Genomic DNA, 24,527 nt, shown 5'->3' on the forward strand with positions numbered 1-24,527 from the left:
TCCACTAGGCAAGGGGAATACGTCCAATAAATTAGAAACACTCTTTTTTATTATTATTTATTTTTTTGTGTGTGTGTGCCTGTGTGTCCTCTGGACACTGGATTTTTTTTTTTTCAATTTCTGTTAAAACTGTAAATAATCTGGTTTTTTTTCCCAAATGAAGTACTGCTGTCTTTTGTGGAGATTTGTTGAATGCTTGCTTCTGCATTCCCAATGCTCCATGTGTTTGCCAGTCCACTCAGCCCTTCCAGGCAAGGAGAAGTTGAGAGTCCACTTTTGTACGGTACAAACAGCATAACTTCACAGAAGAGAAAAAGTCCGAACGGGACATAGACAAAGGTGGTTGGGGTTTGGAAGAGTTTAAACCTAAGAAAGGACTTACATTAAGGCTGCCTGACCTCTGGACTTAGGAGGTAAAACTGTTTGCTCTGTGATCCTCACATAGATACAACACAAGCAGCAGGATCAGACTTGGAACATAAACTTGGTTTTTAGCCAGGCTGACAGTTTAGAGCCACTGCTGTACTAAACTTGAACTACTGATGTGCCAATGGCACTGCATGCTCATCTCCCATTCCAGGAGCCATGCATGTAGGTGGTGCTGGGGTTGGGCTACGCCTGTCAGGGTCTGAAGCTTCCTCTCCACTTACAGTGGCATTCCTGAGTTCTTGCCCAGATTGTGCTGTTTGGATTTCCACAGCGCAGGACATGCTGAATCTCAACACTTTAGCCAGACAATTGGAAGTGCACTCAGCCTCCTTCCTGCAGGAATACAGGACTCAGCTGAAATGCCTACATGGGTCTTGTTTTTCAGGAAGAGGCTTTGTGACCTTCTATAACAGGAAAGAGGCAGCACTGACCTCGAGGCAGTGGTGAAGGATGATTCTTCCCTGGGAAGAATGTCCCATTTCTTGAGGAAGGCCTGTAAGTAACAGAGAGAATTCAGGCAGTGTAGCTGATGCAGCACAGGGACAGATACATGATGTGTGCAAAGGCCATATTTTAGACCTTGGTGGTAGCACTTCAATTTGCTTCTGTACCACAAGTGAGTCTTCATGAGCCAGGAGAGTGTTTGAAAGGTGTTAGGTTGGCACTTGGCAACAGCAAAGGGCTCTGAATGTCATTCTCCACCTTCCACATTTCTGGATTGGTATAATCCCAGCAGATAGTATTTGTTCTGTGCTGGATTTCCTGGCTTAGTGCCGTAGGCTGCTGTCACTTACACAGGACTGGAGTATTTACAACAAGCCCTAAGGGTGTGTAGGTTGGGTTTTAGGTATGGTATACAGTGGTCTATGATGTGGCAGTGCAAAGGTTGGGATAACTGCTGTGCTATAAGTGGTGAGGGCTTGAATTGATAGCCACTCTTTAGTCCTGGGGAGCAGGAGTTGATGTCTGGCATGGGTAACAAGGAAGCTAAAGCTTTGCATAATACTGAAAAGATTTGAAAGGGGTCATCTTCTTAACATGTTCTGAGTGAGGCCTTGGAGAAGACAGTCTGTGTTGAGCTAGCAGTGTGGTGGAGTCTACAGAAAAACTAGGGATCATGCAAAAGGTTTTGTTATTTTGTAGATTTTTTTTTTCATCAATTCTGTATCCTTTGCTTTGTGCAGAGGAATTTCTACAGCTGACATGAGTTGTCTGGTCTTTCAGTCACTCAGAATTCTCAGTGTTTTCTTTGTCTCTTGCAGCTGAAGGACACTAAATTGAGATTGGATGACTGGGTGGTAGATAAGAAGGGGGGGAAAAAAAGGAGATCGGGAACCCAGGAGTGGAACAGCAAGGGGTGTGTGGGAACCAATACAGCCCTCTCCGTAAAGTGATATCCATTAATGACCTCATAGATGGCAATATCATTACAAATGCTTATGGTTTATGTTTCAGCAGATCTGGTAGCTTCTCCCAAAGTGACATAATGGAGATCTTTGACTCTGAAACTGCAGTTGACAGTTGAATCCAAATTATGGCTTCAAAACTGAAGCTGGCCACAGTCCACTTAATTTCTCTAATAGCCTCAGGCAGCTTTTAATAATTGACCTCATTTTCACAGAATCAAAATAGTTTAGGTTGAAAGGGACATCAGGACATCATCTGGTCCAGCCACCTGCTCAACATGCAAATGAATCTACTTGTATTATACTAAGATAAACAAAAAATCAATTTCAAGAAAAGAACAAATATTACCAATTTCCTTCAGCCTGCAGTTTGACACTGATGAGTGGTGGGGAGTCTGAATTTGTAGGGGGAAACATTTAGGTAATCTTATGAGCAGGTATTATTATTGTGAGATGTGTTAAAATACCTGCCTAGCTTTTAGATCTGGGGAACCGAACCAGATTGTAATTATCTTCCACACAGCACAGACAGAATTATTAATCACTCTACTCTCGTGTGGCCAAATCTACACCCATATGACTCCAGTGACACTCCAGCTGGGGCTTTGGACACAGTGAGTTGTCTGGTGTTGTGAGAACACAATAAAGCAGCACACTGCTTGGTGCACAAATAGGACCTTGCATTAAATTTATATGGCTAAAAGCTTAGAAAATGCTGTATTTCACTTCTAAGTTGAAGGTACTTTTTGCAGAAACTTAGTCTGTAATTTATGGAAACACTTTTTAGGAGAGAAATTCATTTTTACCTGGAAGGATTTCAAGAGAAGCTGTTAAACTAGTAATTTTTCCATATAGAAGTTCACTAAGTAGAGAAAGAACAAAAATAGAATTTAACTCCTGCATATACTTAATTTCCTTCTGCTGCCTTCCCACATATTCAGGCTCATTATGTCCCTGTGGCAACTCCGAAATATATATAAATAGAAGAGAAATTCTAAATTAATGAGCTGCATATATTTGTCCCCACTTTTAATTCTGCAGTCACATTGAAAAGTGCATTCCACAGTTTGTATTTTCCCTTTTCTATTCCTGTCCCTTACCCATGCCATTCTTCCTTGCAAGTTCTTTCTGCGCACATGTTGCAGGCATTCATCGCCTTGTCATTTGGAGTGGCACCCATCTCTAAAAATGTTGCTGTCTGCAACCTCTTTTTGGGAAAGCCATCATGAGTTCCCTTTGTAGGCAGTGAAGCCCAGAAGGCAGCTCAGTGGACCAGATGCAGGTTGGAGTAGGTTTTACTGTGCTCTGAATGCCTTTGCTTAGGTCTCCATGGCTTGTAAAAGGAATGCAGGGCGCTGTCCTCACCTGCAGAGATCTGTGTGACAGTTTCCTGTATGTGGCGATGAGGATGGCTTTACTACTGTTTAACCAGGTTGCTCAGTGTCCTTATTCTGTTCACCTTATGTACACAGGTTCAGCCTCTAAAGATGTCCTCAGTGATGGAGCCATCATTCTTGGGAGGGATGGTTCATTCGTGCCATGTAGCTGCAGTCTCTGGTGTGTCTGAGCTCTCTGCACTACACACAAAGCTAGGCAGCAGCATGTGACTACTGATTTCCTTTAATCAGAGAGCACTGCTGGGACTACAGTGTCCCAATGGAATTGCATTAGAGGTTTCCTCTCTAAGTACTGTGCCTTTCAGGATTGCTTTCCAACAGTTCACTGAATGGTCTAAGTGGGGAAGGGAGTTTTAGCAAGCAGTCAGTCATCAATAGCATCCTGCTCTTAAGCCAAGGTAATGATGGCTAGTTTGAGTTTGCCTGCATTTTCCCCAAGTGCGTGCAGGTCTGCTTCCTGAATGCAGGTATGTATACATGTGCAATTGCCCTCATCATGTGCAGCCAAGCCAGGAGAACAGTATGTTTATAGAAACTGTCCTTAAGAGCGATTGCCTCTTGAAGGAGTAGAGCCCATATAAGAGGAGTGGGACTGTCTCCAGCCAGCCCTAGGAGACGATGCTGAGAGCATATTGAAAAGCTGTCTTCAGCAAAAGCTTGCCAGTTTAACAACTCTGTTCACTGTTCCTATTGCACAGTGGGCTCTTTGACGCAACAGAAAGAGCTGCCTTTTTTTTTTTTTTTTTTGCTTCCTCTTAAATCCGCCTGGCCAATTTAAAGCTTGTGGATATTTCTTCCCCCTCGGGGAAAGCTTATGTGAGGATTTTCTTTTTCAACAGTTCATTCCGTGAAACCATTTTTTTCCCCTTGTTTGCTGTTAGAAAATGTTGGAGCTGAACATAAGGCTTTCATTGCAGGTCAGTGACTGAACTCTTGACCAGAGCATTTAACATTTGAGTGTCGCTTTAGTAAGCACTGTCGTTTGGGAGGAAAAAGCAAGTTAATAAGGTTGTATCGTGTGAGCCCATGTGTGCCTACTACTGGGATAGGAATCTTTTTACATCTCCAGTGTCCGAGTTCTGTGTGGATGAATTTACAATTTTTCTTTTGTAGACAAATGTACTGAATTAATATTTTAGTGAGAATTGAAGTAATATCACAGTTAAGTCTATATTATCTAATTCCTGAATGTCTCTACTCCCATAAAATTCAATAAATCACATTGTCAATTTCAAATATATAAAGTTCTAATTTTTATATAAGTTCTAGTTTTTATTTTGCAAGGATTGTCTTTTTGTGTTTTAATTTTTAATTTCTTTTTTATTTCTTTTCTGCACACTTTATTAGGAAGTGTGTTATTCCTGGGCCCATGCTGTCTGAAGGAAAGATAGTTATTTGCTATTTTGTATTTCTTCTTAGATTGCTATCAAGGGAGCTAAGAAAGGATGTAGGCATATCATTAATGTCTCTCTTCAAGCTGTATTTGAGGTAAGTAAATTTTTTATCCTTATCTCTGAAATTAGAATATGAAGTAGATGCAGTATTTATTTTCTTTATAGTTACTAAGATTATCCTGTTGCTATTTGTTTTTCTTAATGATAAAATATGGTTATACTTGTCACAAAAATATCCCTTGTCTATGTGAGACGTAAAAATCCTGTATTTTTATTTCAACAATGTGTACTATATATCTGCATGTTCGTATTAGCTTGTGTTCTCTGGATCAGTGAAAGATCATTTTTTGTAATTGCTTTGGTTTTGTCCTCTATGCTTATCACATTGTGTGGGAGTGAGTGGATTTCTTGCCCTGGGTGGGCAATTCTTATGCAAACTTTGTAAAACTGAGCTTCAAATTGTTTCCACTGTGAATCACTTTTCTTGTAAGAGGATGACTTTTATGGTAATGTTTAACTTGAGTAGACTTGTTTTCAAACATATACAATGTACTTTTTGTGTATTCTTTTTTAAGAGCAGTCCAAATAAAATAGTTATTCATATCAAGCTGTTTACTTCCTTGTCTACTTAATGTTGCTTCTTACAGGAAGTATATAGCTTTAAAAGGTTGAATCATTATTTATGAGCATCAGAATAGCTGAAAGGTGTCACTGCAACATTGCCCAATGCAACTGCATTGAAAATAGATTTGTGTGGGAAACCAGTATTGGTGAGTTATGATTAGTGCATGGGGAATTAGAAAATACTAATTCTTGTTCATATTTCTTTTCAAGCAGTTTAAGAGCTTGCCATTCGAGGGATGTTAATTTTTCAGTATCAAGGTTACAGTTTTTGTAATTCAAGATTTTTGCTCATGCTTTCTTATAGTTTTCTCATTATTTAAATCAATCCATCTGAATATTTGGGGCATCTCTTACAAGGGGAGTCTGCATCTTTTAAGGCAGACATGCTGTACTGCACGTCCAGAAACACTTTTGATTTACCAAAGTGTTTTAAATCTATCTTGTTTGGCTCCTCACATCTCTGAAGCTGTTTACTGTTTGAATTCCACCTAGTGTTAGCTCCATGCAGAAGTATCCTTTAACAGTTTGTTGTTTTTTTTTTTTTTTTACGTGGGATGGGGTAAGGAATGACAGGGGGCAGAGTTACAAAGTTGCAGTATACTATTTTTCATTATATAGAACAAAAATATTTACCACTATAAGCATTTACAATACTCAAATGAATAAATTAATTCTAAGGTGTTTTAAAACCCATTGAGGCTTAACTTTCTTTAATCAACATTGCACCAAATCTTATTATTTTTTGTCATCTTGCTTTTTGGAGTTATAAATCCATATCCTGTCACAGTGCAAATAGACACTTTATGTCTGCAACCTGTTTTCTACTGTCAAAAAAACCCTCCCTTATTCCCTATTCTTAAAGTTATCTCAAGTTGAATGTTCCTTTAAAAACTTAAAATTAAGCAGTATAATGAACTAATGCAGTCTTTATCTAACATGTTTTCTGAACCTTTTTCTGAAAAAATTAGATAGGATCTCTGATTCACCATCACTGGCAGAGAGTGTATTGGGTTCCCCTCTTTCTCTTCTGATTTCTGGTTTGTGAGTTAGCCAGTCCTGCTTTTCAAATACAATCTTATTAGAATTCCACCATGATGTGTTGACATTTCTATGGACATTACTTTGCCAGAAAACATGAATGGGGACGGAGGATAAGTGATGTGGGTGGCTTGGTGTGTTCTTTGGGATCTTTGGAGTTGATGCAATATCTTACTAGATTCCATCCTTCTTGCTTCCCAAGAGTTACTGGAAGGTGTTTTTTTTTCCCTGATGTTTGTGGAGTCAGCTTTCTACCTAGTCAATGTAGCAGAGCTCATGGCTTGCTATATTTCTCCTTGCATGCCCCAAGCTGGGTTCCTGTTACCTGGTTAACTGGGTGCTTGTTTTCTTACCCTTGTGACCTGGTCTGTGTCTTGCCAAGGAAAGGCTAGCTAGTCTAAACCATGCACAAGTCAAGACAGGTTAAGCGGAAATGCGCTATGAACTTTTGTTTGTAACAGTTAAAATCAGCAATGCACTTAGAAACACTTATGAAAGATATAGACAAAAAAACATAAGGCAAAAATGCTGAATCTGTTTACACCTAGCTTCTATTTTCTTTCACCCTGTCCTGCTGACTTGATCCTTTTCTGACAAAATTTTTTTGTTTGCATGCAGCTTACCTTTCAGGTCACATCTAATGGAGAAAGCCTGCTCACAAGCCTCCATCAGTTAGTTACCCTCTGGTGAGAGAAAGCTCTGTCACAACACATCTTTGTCCACACCAACATATCTCAGGTCATTTCCTGATTCTTGAAGAAACTCTCATTTTTTATTCAGTTGCACTACAAAAGTTTTCAGACAGTGCAGTGTTAATCTTTCATTCCCAGTTGTTTAATTTGTCTCTATCCAGATAAGATGTCATCATTGTCCTTAATGGTTTCCTCGTTAGAGACTCACAGATACCTTCATTAGTGTATGTGTTACATTCTTATACTTGTCTAGTTAGTCAAAATAGGGGTAAATGTCTTCACCTCCCTTTGGGACTTAGTTTTCAGAAAAAATGTCTTCATGGTGAGCTGTATTCCCTACCAATGAGTAAATTAACACATTCAATGTTATGCAGAGCTCTGTCTTTCTTCTGACATGGAGACAGGAAGTTGATTGTCAGAAGATAGCAGAGAGCTGTGTGGATTTTTGGTTTTGATAAGGTACCTCAGTTTTAGAGTAGTTACAGTTCTGGATTCTGTTTTCAGGTTCATCATCAACAGGTTTATTGTTTTAGGCTAAACTGTACTATGCTAGCCCAGTTTCATGCCAATGTGAATGTTCTTAAGAGTACATTAGCATTGATCATTGTTTAAGGATCATCTAATTCCAATCCCCCTGCCATAGGCAAGTATACCTTCCACTAGATAGGTTGCATTGCCTTGATAACAGAGAAATGTTACTCAGTCACTTGGACATGAACATCATCCTCCTAAAGTATCAGAAAAGTGATAGAAACTCTACTGAAGTTAGAACCTCTGAACTTTTTTTCCTTTTTCCTCTCCATTATGTGTCTGACAGTGGTTTGGCAATTTACTGGCAAGAAGACATGGAACAATATGCACTCCAGCAACCTTGGAACAGTATGTAGATACCCCTGGGAATTGTTTCTACTGGAGATGGTTGAGGCGGCAAGAGGTTTCTGGCTTGCTATTTCTTAAAAGAATTTTTTTTATAGCAGAGGCTATAAATAGTTGACACTTCTTAAATTGAATAATCCCAGCTTCCTTTCCAGGATAAGAAACTGGATCAAGATATTCAAAGCCAAAAGTCTGCAGCCCAATATATCTATTAACCATCTGCTTATAATGTTGCTCAGATTTTGAGGCAATTCTCTTATTGTTCTTTTTATGTGTATGGTGAAAAGACTCACACGGAATCTTGCCAGTGGACCAGTGGCAGAACCAAAAGCTGGACTTAAATGTCCTGCATTTACGGTCAGAGTTTTGCCTACTAGATTATCTTTTATTTTACAGCCATATTTAGAAATTAGAATCACTTCATTTTCAAACCAGTTGAGCAATCTGTAACTCCACCTGGTTTACTAAGAGATAATTTCTTTTGGAAATTGGCTTAACAAAGAATTACAGGCCAAAATGTTCAAACCACAGGAGTGATTGACTATCCAAAGGCCTCCCAGGCACATGCACCAAGGCTGAGAGCTTCAGAGAGTTTCATGTTACCCAGACCAGTACTGACGGTCAGTGGTTTGTGTTGCACTCACATCTTTTGCTGGGATGTGAATGGTGAAAGGTAAGGAGATGTTAGGTCACCTGTGCTGCCATTCCTGCTACCAAGGTGGAACTTCAGCTACATCTGGGAGGGCAGAACATTTCAGTGTTAAAAGTGGGATTTTAATACTTGTATAATTTTAAGATTTTTTCCAGCACTTTCCCCTATGAATTGATTTAATAGAAGGTAGTTATAAAAGTGCTGGCCATGATCGTAACAGAGTTAGACAGAGCTACATGTGCCAGGGATCAATGGTAATCACTCAGTGAACTAAGTGGCTTCCAGTTTTGAAGGGTGCATTGGGTTAATTTTTATTTTTTAGCTTTTGTAGCCAGTCACCCAACCCCTGATAGGACAGTTAGATTTCAACTTGCCCAGACCAGAGTATGTCTATATTTGTGTTCTTTGCATTCATGTATCCTACAACTGATATTTTCATTAGCATTGACAATGACCACATACGTACCAATTTTCTTCACAGAGGGAAACTTTGAGTTGTATTGATTTTGAAAGGAGGAGTTTTACGTCAAATAGTCTTTGCCATGTGTGCTTTTAATGTGGAGCCAGTATTTTAGAAAAGCATTCCTCTTCAGTTAGAATAGTCTCAAAATAGAGGTAAAAGTTTTGAAACACCCTTTGTACAGGGAACTTTGTATTATTTTATTTGTGAGAAGGTGTAGCCTCTTGATTTCAGGGAAGAGATTTTAAATAAATATTAGGAAAACTTGTAAAAAGCTATTAGCAAAATATAAAGTGTAGTATATCATGAATCATGTTACCTGCACTGCTTTTTTCTCATCATTCTGCTATTAAGTTAAAAAACTGTCTGAAGTGAATATGTAACACATCATAACGTTACCTCTAATCCTAGCAAATTTAAACAGAAATATTTTAGATTAATGAACTTATTGTGAAAGTAGTGGTTGCCAGCTTAAAAATTGATACACATATTTGTTTGAGGCACAGGGATAGAAAACATGCCACTGATCTTTCAATTTACAGGATAGTGTAAGATGATTTATGAGATAAAAGTCAGTGGTGAAGTTTTCTGATGCTTAATTGAACCATGTATATAAATTTATGAATTAGTAAGCTATCCAAAAATATAGCAGCTTTCTCTGAAAATTGTTCAGGAAATGAAAAGCACTTACATAATGTTAAAGGAATGAAAGGAAAATTTCTTAGCATTAGAGAAAGGAAAATAAAGCTTCACTCCAAAATCCTTAGGAACTAACTACACTAAGAAACTAGATCTTTGCAAATGTAAGGTACATGCAAAACTGTTTTGAGGGCACATCTCAGAACCCCTTAAAAGTATTGTTATGAATTGGTGGCCCTAGTTTTCAGATGGGGACAAAAAAAGTTTAGAATTCAATGTCCATGGATGCTTGCATTTGTCCAGCGTGGTTTAGACTTAATTTTTCTTCCTTGCTATTGGATCTGCCTTTTGCTATGACAACCAGGCAGAAGAAGCTGAAGAAGGTTGCTGTTACATACCTTCTTTGCCAGCAATTCCATGGAGTGGCAGGAGAGACAGAGCTATATGGGGCACATGGATGTCCTGTGTACTCCAGTTGCAGGAGTATGTGGGAAGCAGAGCACTTCAATTTCACCAAAGTACCTCTTATACTGGAGTGCTGGTTCTTCCTGGTTAGCACAGGTGGGCAAGTGAGCCGTGTCCAAGGAAAATGTAAGCTTTTTTAAGAGATTTTACAGATGTATGTGACAGAATTTTTCCAGTAAATTCAGGGCCGTAATTTTCTTACTTTATTTGCAGTTCATCTGCTTGAGTTGGTGAAAATGGGCTCATCTGGCGGTAAAGCTTTTTGGTTTTCCTAGGGTACTTGTCCATTTCTCATACTCTGATTAGAATCTTTTGGGCTATTTAACTACTACTAAGGTAAAAGCTTCAGAGCCCAAGTAAAAAAACTTGTCTGGCAACTACTTAGTAATCTTGTAAATCTATTAAACATCAAGAGCAAAAGAGACACAAAGGTGTGGATTAGAGTTATGAATTAGGATTTAAAATAAAATCTCAATTTTACCTCTTTCCTAGGAGAAAGGAGCCTGTAAAATGCATTTGACAAGGCTTTGTATCTCTGTTGGAACCCTCTGGCATTTTACTGAAGTAATCTTCATTTGTTTTCTAACCTCCATCACTGATATCAAGGATTTTTCACTTGCTTAATATTACACTATGATTTCACTTTCATGCAACTCCAGCATGCCCTTTATGTGGGTCACATATTCCTCGTCCTCCTCTATATTGGTCTAGGATTTCTAATTATTTCCATATTCATGGAGCTCAGTCACCACATAGCCAATTGAAACAGGCAGGCTGCTCAATGTCTTTTCCACTCCAGGAGTAATTTAATCAGGGAGTGACTGCATTATTTTGTCAGAGAGCTGAACTGTGTGTGCCAGGTGATCTGCAGCAGAGAACAGCATCATTATTAAAAGGCTTAGACGTTCCATGCCATTTGTGCTTCTGCGACTTTTAGTGCAGCTAACGGTACTGTCCTGATGTTTTTTCTCATATGCATGATTCAAATGTAGTCAGTTAGAGGAGGTAGAAAAGAGGATGGGTGAATCAGGGGACTGTATTTATCCTGCATAAGACTGAGTTTCAAAGATGTTGCATCCTGTGAGATCCTTCATCACTGTATTTGTTTTACAGAAGTGCTGGTACTCACAGAGCAGATAAAGTATATTTCTTTAGTTTCCCTCTGAAGTTCCATCCTGGAGTTAAAAAATCTTACATGGAATTTTGATATTGGTACATTCCCATGTAAATATTTCAACTTTCATTAAGCAGCAAAGGAGAGATTTGGGGGAAAAGTCATCAGGAAGTCCTTGCATCCATTATAATCTTCATCTGGGCTGATTAATGTGCTCAGACAACCAGAGGGAATAGGTAAACCTTGGCTATCACAAGTATCTTAGATCCATGAGGATTTCCTTCCACTGGGAAGAGCTAAATGGATGTCCCCTGCTATCAAAGGGAGTCAAAGGGAAGGGTAAGCTCTTTTCCAGATTTACCAAGGAAAACCAGAAAGTATGGGTGAGGAGTGCTGGTGTCATAAACAGCTGTGCTGTGTCAATTTCTTGCTGCTGGGGACTGTTATTTAGATGAACATCAGGTACAGGTGACAACAACATTTTTCTTTGGAGTCCCTGGGCTGGATTTCAAGCTTGTGGGCATGATTTCATGATGGAAGAATGGCACAGGTGAAGTGAGAATTGCTTTGGGAGTGCCACTGCAAAACTGTCCTGAGATCCCCTTTCAACCTGGTATTCTATGATTATATGATTGCTCAGTAAAACTTTTCTGCTGTTTCTTTTAGGAGTTGTGTTTTCACTTTTATATTGTCTTTCAAAAAAATAGAAATTGAAAAAAATCTATTAATTCAAATAATTAGAGTCAAATTGTGTCCACAGTTCCTCTCAGCTGAGTACACACCATCATTAAGGTGATTGGTGATAAAATCATCTGACTCTTAAAGAAGTCTGTCTAACTGATACTTGAACCTTCACAGTGGCATGTTAAAAGCTTCTATGTTGCTCTAGACTTCTTTAGTTTCTTGTTTCCTCACTGCAGCTGCCATGGGCATCTCCAGTCTGGGCACATTTCCCCCCTCTTATTTGAAGTAAATATCTTCCAATTAATATCTATGATAATGTACCCATGGAGAGGGAAAAACTCCCACCTTCTAGAGGTGATATTCTGATATAGAGGTGAATTCTGATCTTTCACCTTGAGATTTTTAGAGAAGCAGTATTCAGTGTATTAATAATGATGCTAACTCTTACACTGCTGTGGTTGAATCTGTATTGTCCAGTTCCAGATGCATTTCAGTTCAGTATCTTGACTGAGTTTGCTTGATAATCAGTGAAGAAGCCACAGTAAGTGATTTTATCTTAAGTACATATCCACTTCTGTTGATTTTCATCATATCTAAATGCATAATACAGTGGGCATCATCATTATTGTCTTTGGTACAGCTGGAAATATCAAGAAAGGGAAATAACTTGCACTGGATCATCTTACCTTCAGGAAGGAGACTTGGCTTGTATATGCTGCTGTTCAGTCCTATAACATAGGGACATATATATCTGTCATCTAGGAATTGATCAGGACTATCTTCCAGACCAGTTTCCAGACTCTTTGGGCTTTGGAAAGATATTGGAACCTGCATATGGTAACCTAGAAAGTACAGTAGTGTTTTGGAAAATTCTGATGTACTGCACGCTAATCACCTCAATGCACTGAGAGCTTTTGCTCTTTCTTACAGTGCTCTTTTGTTTTTACTCCATGGACTTTCTTCAAGACAGGACTTATTTCCCTATGTGAAGGCTGTAGTGTACTTTTGTCTGCTACATGATACAACTTCTGAGCTGTTGCTCCTCAGCTTATGGTACACACTTCCTACTAAGCTTTTGGTCTTTCTCATCAAACTAATGTGTATGATCAGTAGCAGTTCAAGGCAAACATTTCAGATCTCTTAGGACTGAAACAACAAAACTAAGCCAAAAAAGTGTTACCAACACTTTTTATACTGCACAGGGCAACTTCCATTCAGCTATACCTATTTTCTGTTTAAATATTTATTTGTTTTCCTTGGATATTACATATTTTTCTTAATTTTGATCCCTTTTAATTTTTTTATCCTCTTTCATCTTGCTGGTGATCCAGATTAAAATTAATTCCCTTGCATTCCTCAAGATTGTAGAGGTAGAGGAGAAAAATTTCTGAATTGCATTGTTGTTTTTCAGATCAGAAAGCAACTATGACATGAAAACTTACCAGTAGAGAAGATCTGTTGCAATTCACAGAGGAAAAAACAGCTGATGTCTTTGTGTTGTGCTACCTATGCCAAAATTAAGGCCTGAGTCTGCATTTGATTCCATATAAGCTGCAGCTAGAATTGGATTTTTGACAGTCTCCCAAGCTAAAACTGACATGGAGGTGCTTTTGTTTTTACAAGTTCTGAAATAGCTGTTTTAAAATTAATCTAGAGAAGGCTGAGGTGATACAAGAGGCAACACAGAAATGAAAAGCTTCTGTCTTGCCCAGTGTATTATTCATCAAGCCTAGGATACCAAAGTGGGCTGCAGTATCACCACTCTGATATATTGACACTTATTGACAATACTGTACTTCTGTGTTCTCATCTATTGAATAATCCTATTTAATGCCCAGACATGTCAATTTATACTGAAATCTGGTAGATCCCAGTAATTGAATTTTAACTCCTGCTGAGACAAGACAGCGATTGTATGTTGTTATTATGTTTCTGCCTTTTTGGTGCTTCATACTTTGTGTCCTCATATCTATCTCCAGAACACAGTCTCTTATGCTGAATATCTACTTTGGTCATAGTTTTCACTGTCCAGGTTTCCACTGTAAGTGGACAGCCTCCCTCTTAGGCTGGCCTAAATTGTGATGTACTTACCACAATAATTTTCATCTTTCCTCAGGTATTTCAGTATGTGCAGTCCTGGCAGCCTGGACTTGATGTCTCTTTCCAGGGTTCATTTGATTTCTCCTATTTTTTTCCTCTGTCTTGATGTCTGATTAGTTTGATACAGTTTACATAACTGTATTGTGATGCAAACTGCATTATCTCTGAGCAATCCAAGACATGCAGACCGACATTTGATTTTCAGTGGAATAGTAACTGGGGAAGAGGTCTGGTTTGTCTTCACAAATATATTCAGATGCAACCTCTATTGTCATACATTATTTGTGCAAGGATAGGCTGAAAAGCTTCTGAAAGATGGAAAATAAGAATGAATTCCTATGAAGTGATGTTGGGGTGCTTGGCAAGCAGTGTAGATATGTGCCATGGCCCTGAACTTCCACATGGTAGAAGGAAACACAGTGAGGCTGGCAGAGATCAAAGAAGTAACACTGATAACCTATAAGGAACTGGCAAGATCCTCTTCAGTTTCTACAGAGAAATCTGGGTTCAAGCTTTTTCGGGATGTTTATTGTTCTCTGTCTCAGGAGCTCAGGAGTTCAGAGTGCTGAGCTGAGGTGTGCTTTTGGTCAGAGAGCAAGTGCAAATTTTTGCCAGAAATTTCCTCAGAAAATGATTATTCCATATGGCTTGTGGGAGATATCTAGGCTATGTTTTGACCTTATATTTCAGGCTCTGTTGCTGCTTACCATGGCAATGGGAACATAAGTGGGGAAATGCTGGTTGTAAATAAGCACTGATACCTCTGATTCAACTGCATCACGACACAGGTTACTAGGATTGTCTGAAGTGCAGAGCTATGGACCTGGGGAGGTAGGCAGACAGTCAAAAGTGTAGGGGAGGCATAAAGCCACACAGAAACACCTTCCTAGGGTCAGAGAGAAGGACTAAGCTTTCTAAGATGAAGATATGTGGGGATGTGTCCTTTCTGATGCCTTCTTTTTTCCTGCCCTGGTTTATTAAGTTCCAGTAAACAAATAAAATATGTTCTCTTTTTGATGTAGCTTGGCTGAGTCACTACATTTCATAACAGTCAGAGGTGCCCAGAAAGTTTGTTGTAGCTGGATTCAGGCCTATTGGACTTGCTCAGATAAATACACTTGGTAGAAAGAGGAGTATTAAGAGCTTTCTAACCCAGTCTACCTTTGGGAAGAACAAAAGCTGGTAGAGGCTGCACAGAGAAAATAAGAGAGCAAATTGAGTGAGGGTCCCTACGCACTCATCTCTTCTTCCTGGGAAGAGGTGTGGTTCTTGTCCAGGCCCTGTTGAGCTCTCTAAGGCTCTCCTGATGTTCTCTGCAGATATGTGAGTCTTGAACATGTAGGGAGTTTTGTTGTTTTGTTGGGGTTTTTTTCCCAAACACATTTCAGAATCCAGGCCAGCTGCTGTAGCTGCTTCCTTTCAGCAAAACCGCTTCAAACCATGTTGAGGTTTTGTGGCTCTTTGTAGCTGCAAACCTACTCACAGCCAATTTCCTCACATTACAAGGGTATTTTAGCAACATAATAATTCTACGTGGCTCCACAAATGCTCTCATCTTTTGTCTCCATTTGTTCACTCCTCACTTCTTTCTTCCAAACATATTTTTCCATTCCTTTAGCAAAGCAAAGTGAGTCCTGTGCTCCCATAAGGGTATATAAATGCTGATGGAGGAGACTGGAGGAATGCTTGAGGACAGCACAATCCACAATTTAACCCAGTCCTTTCTGATTCCTAGGATGAAGGTTTCAGGTTTAAGCAGAGTGGTTTTTGTTTTCACAACCATATGACTTCTTTGCATGCATGTGGTCTGAGCATTAAGCATCAGCAATCAGAGTCTGCAAATAGCCTGATGCATTAGGAAATCTGGACTGTGCTGCTTGTTTACTTAGACTATAAATGTCATCTTGGCAAGTGATCTCCTGTCTTGCATACACAGTTTGTAAGTTGATTGCTGAGCTTAAATGGCATCAGCTGGGTAATGAATTTTAAGGTCTGTGTTTCTGTTCTTTAGTGACCCTGTGCACATGACATGAAGGTGCAAAGCACCTCTGAAGCTCTTTCAGATGTTCAATCACAGTGTATGTGCTGAGCTAATCAAAGGGATTTGACATTTTGATATTGAATAGATGAACTAAGGTCTAAAAAAAATATTACTGTAATTTTCAATGAAGTCAGGGCATGGACTGGTCTAAGTAATGGCTCTGGTCAGATGGTTTACTTGCAATGTTCATTAATAGCAGTTACTACTGCTGTACTGATGTTTTGGACTGACAAAATGCTTTACAAAGAATCAGTACTGATTGATATTCAGCAGATAATACTGTTCTATGCCTTGAAAAGAACATTATTTTTTTTTTCCTTTAAAATGAAACTAAAACTTCCTCCATAAATCTTTATGACCTTGGTAATAATTTAGTTTTTCCATTTAGATGATACATAGATACTCTTTGCATTTTTTTTTTCTTCCAAGTAATTTGGGAAATAAGACAAACCCAAAGTGTCCTGATACCCAATCACAATGGCATTCCACAATAAAAGGGAAAATTGTTGAGAACATGCCCACTCATATGGGGGAAAGTAGCAAAAGTGAACTAAATGTATCCAGCTATAAGGCTCTAAAAATAGTTTTCATGTTGTGTCTGCACCTTTGAAATCTACCAATCTGATGCATAAAATCAGATATTTGAAAATGTTTATTTTCTATCACTACAGCTGATTTGCTTTTAGTAGGATATTACAATTGTAAATTTTTTTCTCATTTGATTTCTCAGTAGTTACTGAAGTCAATGGTGTGACTTCCTCATGTTATCTGACAAGTATTAAGAAAGTGTTGTGTCAGTGTTCCTGATTTTATGTTCCCTTGAATACAGAGTATTTTGTCTATGGCACAGGTAAGTGTGTCTTGATGGTTTTCAGTTACAGTAGAACTAGTACTACACATTACATATGTTCCTCTTCATGTTGTCCTTACCTTAACTCCTTGTAGAACTTCCTTTTTTTTCAAAGGAAAAAGAAATTAGTGACCATCCCAGTAATAACCTTTTCGTAAGATGTTTTTTTTTGGTTACATGTATCCGTATCTCCCTAATGAAATGCAAAGTTGAGCTCTACTTTCACAGTGAACCTTCTCCTTTTAGCATCTCCTTTCAAGTAGTCTGTGCACTGTTTTAGTTGTGTGAGAAACCTTATCTAGATACCTCATTGCTACCCTGGTGAAAAAAACTGTGTCTTTGAGAAAGCCTCCTCAGTGTTCCTAGGGATGGATGCAGTGTTTCCAGCTGAAATTGATCAGGTGTTTATTACACCAGGAAATGGACATGTCGGGGTCTTCAAAATCGTGCACTTCTGGTGTAGAAAGTATTTAAACGGTACAACTGGTCTGTCTTCTGCAGGTGTGGTGGAAGCATTTTCTCATCATTTTGTGATTTTTTCTGGTCAGCTTTGCAGACTGAAGTGGATCATGCCTGAGAACTGACCTGTCTAATGAGTATAGCCTGCATCTTGCAGTGTTGTGCCAAAGCGTGGGTTTGAGCTGAGGGATGGCTGTGTTTTGCCAGTGCTTTGGAGCATGAGCAGTTGAACTTTATTTCTTTGCAGGCCATAAAATGTGCTGCTAAAAAAAATGCTCTATTCCATGAGCCTCTAGTGCAGTGGGTACTCAGAGAAAGCTCTTAGATTGAGCTACTCTGGAAAAGGAGGCTGCCTAAAAAAAAGTCTTCCCACCCATTACAACTAGTTGTCTAGTTTTGCCCCCTTTGGCTGACACTAGGGACCGATATCTAGAAGGACTTCCATGTGCTGTTCAGCATCTGAGGAAGCCACTTCTCAGCTGCTCCTCTTGTCTCTCTTCAGGCTGGGAATGCTTTTCTGCCTGTGCTAATGGATATAGAAGGCCCAACCTATAACTGAAGCCTGGGGGGTTTGTGTGTAGCTGCACTTCTTAAACTGCAGTTTTCTGCTCATAATGGAGAATGTGCTTGGAGGGAGTGAACTTCATGGGGCATCTCTTCTGGAAGTCAAGGAGTGTGTAGAGCCTCCACCCAGCAAATGGTGCATACATCAAAATAGTCATCCTGAGGGTGTGCCCTTCTTAAAAGAAGGAGGTGCAAAATGATGCTGTGAGATCACGGCAGGAGTATTTACCTCACATTTGCTCTTCAAATTCCTCCTAGTGCTCCTGTGTGACAGACTCATGTGAAATTCCAGATCTGCCAACAAATGAGGAACCTCACTGTGTAGCTGCAATATGTGCACAGTATTTAGTTTTAGACTCCTGATTTTAAAGGCTAGATGAGATGACAGAGTTCTAATTTCAAGGTATTTACCATTTTCTTACCCTTTTTCCTCTGGGCTGGAGTCACAGTTTGTACAATATTTAAGGTTTCCAGGCTGATTGCCAACACCAGTGCATCATTTCAGTAGACCAACCAAGTTGGTTCTGCCAGGGTCTCTGAAGTGGCCTGCACATCTGTAAGGGAGAAAGAAGAAGCTATGGGCCACCATCTGGTATTTGATGCCTTGCTGTCATACAGATTCATTCAGGGCCCAACTGGACCTGACTTCTACTGTGCAAAGTGATGAACAGTAAGGAACACAATTGTTCTGGGAAGGTTTGCTGTGGAGAGATAGAAAATGGGTAGGCAAAACACCTAGAGAGTGTGCAAGGAGTGATAGGAAATTGTAGTTTTCATCCGGAGTAGGCCCCACTGCCTGGGAGCCTGGACATTCTGAAGGGAATGCAGCAAGACCCCACATAGAGCAATTGGCTCTAACATCACTGATAATGATGGCAATATTTTCCTCTGGAAGTTGGGATTAAATTGCTTTATTTCTTTAACCATCTGTTTGAAATAGCTTCTTACTTTTTTCTATCTTTTTTTTCTTTCATCCACAAATTACTTTTATATCAATATGCCACATTTTGCTGTTCTAAGAGCTTCTCAAAGGTTTGCTATTTTTAGGCTTGTAACAATGGATGTGTGCATGACTCCTCTGCTGGCTGGCAAGCAGCTTGTTAACTCAGACTGGTGCCTGGTTCTTGCATCTTTTTATATTTTGAGTCAACTGTATCTTTTGAGGTAGAATATCTGAAATAAAGCAGAAATAGGTGTTTAAAACCAAAGGGGAGGCCAAGAACATCTGATTTTCATTATATTCTTTTCCTTTTATGCTGAGTGCATCTTGGATATGTTGGACTTGATGGAGATACACCAAACTATTGCACTGTACAGGTTGACTGATGTCTTGTAATCCTGTAAAAGTAACGAGTTAGAAATAAACTGAATAAACAGTAGGACACTGGATTAGTCTTACAGGGGGCAAGTCAGTTGTAAAAGTTATCAGGAGGGTTTCCACTCCCTAGCATGTTACCTTAGTTGAGTTGTGGTTTTCTGCAGTAATGAACACACTGTAATTATGTAAAATAAGTTAATTTGCATTGTGTGATGATGGCTCTTCAGGTGATTAAGTTAGCCAGGTAAATTCCCTCGGCTCCCATCAGGAATGTGGGTAGAGGGAGTCCAGAAGACAATTCAGGAGGTTAGTGCAGGAGCCTAACCTTAGGTAATGTAATAAATGAGATCTCTCAGCAGCATGTTTCTTACAGTAAACAAGGGAGAGTTCTGCCTGTTATTGTCTGTAAGATAATCATGTTCTTTGAACTTTCCAGTAATTTACATTTAATACACTTTTCTTTGTCCTTTTGGACTGCAACTCAATATAATCAGGTGAAGCACTGATCAAGAAGAGTAGCTATTGAAATTGGTTGTCCTCTTTCAGAAGTACCTAAAAGCAGTACCTAAACATATAGTAGCATGCAACTTCTCTGACAAGGAGACGGGAAAATACCAACTTTGAAGCAATGGAAGTCAAAATCAGGGTAAAAATCCAGAGGAGTAATGAAGGAAAGTAACATTTCCCAAACAGAATAATTGTTTCTTGTGCATATCTGCAAAAATACAAACGTATGCTTAGGGAATAAACTGATTATCAAAATCACAAATTTATGCTCGGGGAATAGATTGATCATCAAAATCACAAACATTAAAAATATTTCTTTGCTATACAAGATCTTTTTTCACCTTCCAAAGCACTTGGTATCCTCTAAGAGATGCAATGTAAACCATTACACAGATGGCTGATGTCATCTGCTTTATCAGGCAGTTTTTCTTATTTATATTTTCCTTTAAGAACATAGAGATTTCCTACAGCTTCTTCAGTTTCAATGAGTTTTTGTCATGCTTTCAATGCAGTGTGTTGTCAAGGGTACTAGCCACAGGAGAGAATTAAACCACAAAAATCCCCTGTCCGTGCACTAACATAGTGCTTAAAAATTCTCCCTCTATGTGAATTTTGTTTCAACCAGGTATGACTTGTTTTTTATCACATGGTCCACATCCACATGCTGACACCATTTGCTCATATTTCATTCTTTCCTGTAGGAACTTTCAGCTGCTGTTTAACAACTAACATGTTCCACCAACAGTTACTTTCCTTCCTCTTTTAGACAAAAGGCTGTTAAATTCTCTTGACATTTGTCCTTAAGATGCCAGTCCTGGAAAACTCTGCCTGTTATTTGGACTGCAGTTGGAAAAAGGAGATGCTTTTACATCCATAGGAGAATGATTTTTCTTTTAGGGACTAATGAACTATTTGTAGTGAGACATTTCACTCTTGTTTCTAATAGCCCTTGTTGAACCCTTGTTCTGTGGTAATAGAACAACACAGAGAAAGAAAGTTGTGGAAATGTAAGGAGTTAAACTGAGTTAAGCTGCCACGAGTTTGTGCTTAAAATGGTGCAGAGATGATGCAGAGAACTGTGGAATATTAAAAGGAGGGAAAGGGAGAAAACTATCTAAAGGCACAGCAGCAATTTATTATTTTTGTTTCATTAGCTTACATAGCTGTGCCAGCACACATCCTAGCCAATCTTTGTTAAAATAAAAATAATGCTGTCATTTGCAGACAGGTTTCCATGTGGAGAAAAACAAAGACTCAGTAGCATGAAGCTTCATCTCATAAGGAAATTTCTTTTCTTCAAGTATTCTGGCAGGCTATGAGATTACACTTTTTTCCCTATTCCTGTATTCTGAAAAACGTTGCACTTAAGGAACAAGGATAAGCAGAAAACTGTTTTCTTTAAAAAAATTAACTATCCTTAAAAAAAAAATTGTTTGCATCAACTTTGATACAAAGTGACATCAAACCAAGTCATAAACTTTCTGGGTACAATGAGGAAAAATGTTACAGAGTAATATCATATTGTGTGCATTATTTCATAACTTCACATGAAATGGTTTTGCTTTTGATTGAAGCCTGAAGTTTTTTCAAGGGATAGGCTTTTGGAACTTTTCAGGAAATGCTGAGCTGACTGCAGGGTGTACTTCACCTGTTTAACAAAAGGGGAAAAAAATAGCTCTTGCTGGTAAGGGAAACTGGCTTTACTTATGTCGTCAATCAGCTCTGTGTTAGAGAACCAGGATGCCACATTAACATTTAATGTGTTCCTAGCTGAATTACTAGGTTTAAGAGCTATTGACAATATGCAATAACTGCAATTAAAATCTCCTTAATAAACTATAGCTTTAATCCCAGATACCAATGCAGTCAACGAGGGAACTAAAATTTCTTAAGGACCAATGAGAAATTATGTTTATGGCTGTAATTTGGTATATCAGAGAGCTGTAAAATAGAATATCAGACTCCTTGTTTGAATTGAGGCATCTTATGAAGAAATTGAAAGATAGATTCCATTTTCGATATGATTTGAGGGTCAGAGATGAAAACTTAACCAAAGTGACTGTGAGCAGGTATCTCATTAGCACTTGAAAATGTGGCTTGGTTTACTTAACTAAAGGATATAGAAATGTGAAGACATTTTTCATAAAATTCAAAGAATATTTTTTCTTATGGCCATTTGACCAAAAGCAGTTTTCTGTGGACCTGCATTCTGACACCTTCAAAGATACAAAAACTGACAAAAATTTGAAGCCTTGTGATTTGTTAAGCTAAAACAAAGTAGGCATTCTCAGCCTATTGAAATATTTTATTTAAAAATAAATCTATGTAAGTGATAAAATATCATACAATGTTAAACATCTTCATTCTATTGAAATCAACTTACCTGAAAGAAAGTTTCTAGACAGCTGTGTTTTGCAAGATAGTTCTTTAATTTTTGGTTGTCCTCAGGTTTGGGCTTTTTTAAATTTCTTTTTGGAAGAAGAATTCATGGTCAAGTGGATAGAAGACTGTATAATATTAAATATAAAAAAGCCTTCCTTTCTTTTAATCTCTGCCTAGACTTTTTCTGCAGAGACTTTGCTGTGATTTATCTTTTCAAGTTCCCATAGTAAAGAATTACCTAGTTTAATGATGAAGGTAAAGTCAGTGAGATTCAAGTATTATGTGAGCCCCAAATAAAAAAATGGAAAATATTTGGAAAATTTTTCTGGAAAGAGAAAAGCTGTTTTACTGAAATAACTGAAAGAGCTTGATCTTTTCAAAGAATTGCTAGGAGATGGTTTCCTGGTATATCAAGGAAATGCTGGGTCTTTGACCAAAACCATGTATCAAAACAGTGGTGATGAATGAAACGAGACCTTGTGGCATGTTGTTTCCGAATAAGCAGTAACCTGGAGCAGGAAGGAAATGGGGGCTGAATCAGGGCCCTGGCCTCTTCCTGTCGATCGGTACAGATCAGACTGACAGGGAGATGCAGATCAGTGGAGCTTGGGGCTTGGTACACAAGCTGTGAGAGCTGTTAATGCTGCATGTATTGGTGTTCTGTGTACCTGAAACCTGGGTAGCTTCTCTAATACCGAACCAGGTTGCAGTTGTTTTCTGGCTTCCTGATTATCAGTTTGTAGTCTGAAACTTGATTTTTTACTGTAATGTAAACCGCAGATGAAAAGTAATTCAGCAAAATTAGTTCCTATCCTGCTAATTCTTGCTCAGCCTAAATAACCTACTTAATCCTTAACACTTTTACAATCAAAATGTTTTTTCTGTTGTCTCCTTTGCTCTTAATTATTTTATTTAAAGCTCTGTATTGATACCACACTACCCAGAAAATTTCATTTCAAGTACAAGGAGCTCAAAATTTAGGGCTCTGCATTGCCATAAGAATATAACATTAGACTTGTGGGAGCCAGATGTCTCTTCTCAGTTCCCACATGCTGGACTCATGAGGGAGGAAACCTCTTCCCCTGCCAACTCTGCTGGAGTTAATGAAGTTCAAGTCCACATCTAGCTTGGTACAGAGCATTCTAGCTGTACCAGGCATTTCTGGCAAAGAGAGGAAGACATAATCTCCAGGTCAGGCTGGATTGTTCAAACATCTTAAAACTCTATTGATACCTTGCAGGGACCTTGATGGGATAGATACCTCCAGTCACTGTTAGTGTACTTTATCACCTCACAGCTTTTCTCAAATCAGGGGGCTTTCACTGCACTGTGCACTTGTAGCTGAAGGGCTGGACCGGCAGCTAAACATATGAAAGGTTTTATAGCCTTGACTAAAGAAGTCCTAGTTAAATACTGTAAGTGACACAAACTGCTTTCCACCCTGCAGCTCAGCATAGCAAGGCTTTCCTGTTTCTGAACACAACTTAGCCATGCACGGATAAATGATGCTCTTGCTTACTTAGATAGGTGCTAAACCTTCCCTGATTCATGACCTACATCACAGGTGTGCATATACTGGGCTTCAGATGTCATTGAAAGTCTGGCTGTGGTACTGTGGGATGTACATCTGGCAGAATCCTTGGGGTTCTTCACATAAAGTGACATTAATATGAACTTTGTACAAGAAAATGTTTTAAGTAACAGTCATGAAGACATGGGTCTAAACCAACAAGCATTCACAGAGTGTCCCCACATAGGTGTAGATCTCTTCAATTTTACAGGCCTTGCTGCTGCTGACCTGTTACTTTCCTAAAGCTGTGGACATCATCATTCTTAAAAGGAATGACTGTTCATTCCTGTGGTGGTAGTCAGTTTTCTTTTGTTTGTGTAAATCACTGAGGGTGCATGTGTAAACATTTCAAAGTGAAATAACAGCATTTTTTCCCAAGTCCAGAATTAAATGGATAAGCAAAATGTATCCCATTATTTGTTTTAATCAGGAAATACTAAAGGATTTTGTGTTTTATTCTTATTACTCTGATTCTGAGATATTTCAGAAGCTGGTATAGATCAGTGTTAGCTCATTGGTGTAGATGAGATTAGTAAAAGCTGAGTTAGTCTATCTGGAAGCTCTCTACATGCAGAGAAATTGTTGAATTAGATCTTAAAATGAAGTAAATTAGAGTAGCATTATTCCGCTGTTCCCTAGCTGTCCCTAGCTGTAGCTTGTCCTTGTTTTGTTAGCTAATTTCCTACAAAAAGAAACTGTTCTTATCATGCTGCTATATTAGATGTTGTACAGGGCTCTTGCAGCATCATGTGATTGGAGAAAAATGCTCCTCTTTAGGCATCTACAAAACAGAGATGGTACTCACCTAAATGAAATTAAAGTGATGGTCATGTTCAGAAGATGCTGATCTTCCAGCCAAGTTGGAC

The 24,527-nt window shown here is 38.7% G+C and overlaps 1 protein-coding gene across 3 annotated transcripts in view; it reads left to right on the top strand.

The window, feature by feature from the left end:
• Positions 1 to 4,027: 4,027 nt before the first annotated feature.
• The window catches only part of CSGALNACT1 (chondroitin sulfate N-acetylgalactosaminyltransferase 1), a 42,593-nt gene continuing 22,093 nt past the window's right edge, over positions 4,028 to 24,527 (top strand). For all 3 annotated transcript variants that reach the window (XR_008430463.1, XM_053940329.1, XM_053940330.1), the window contains exons 1-2: positions 4,028 to 4,149; positions 4,652 to 4,720. The gene's annotated coding sequence lies outside the window, so the exon portion shown is untranslated. The remainder of the gene's footprint in view (positions 4,150 to 4,651; positions 4,721 to 24,527) is intronic.

This window comes from Vidua chalybeata, chromosome 4 (genome assembly GCF_026979565.1).
Source record: "Vidua chalybeata isolate OUT-0048 chromosome 4, bVidCha1 merged haplotype, whole genome shotgun sequence".
NCBI lineage: Eukaryota > Metazoa > Chordata > Aves > Passeriformes > Viduidae > Vidua > Vidua chalybeata.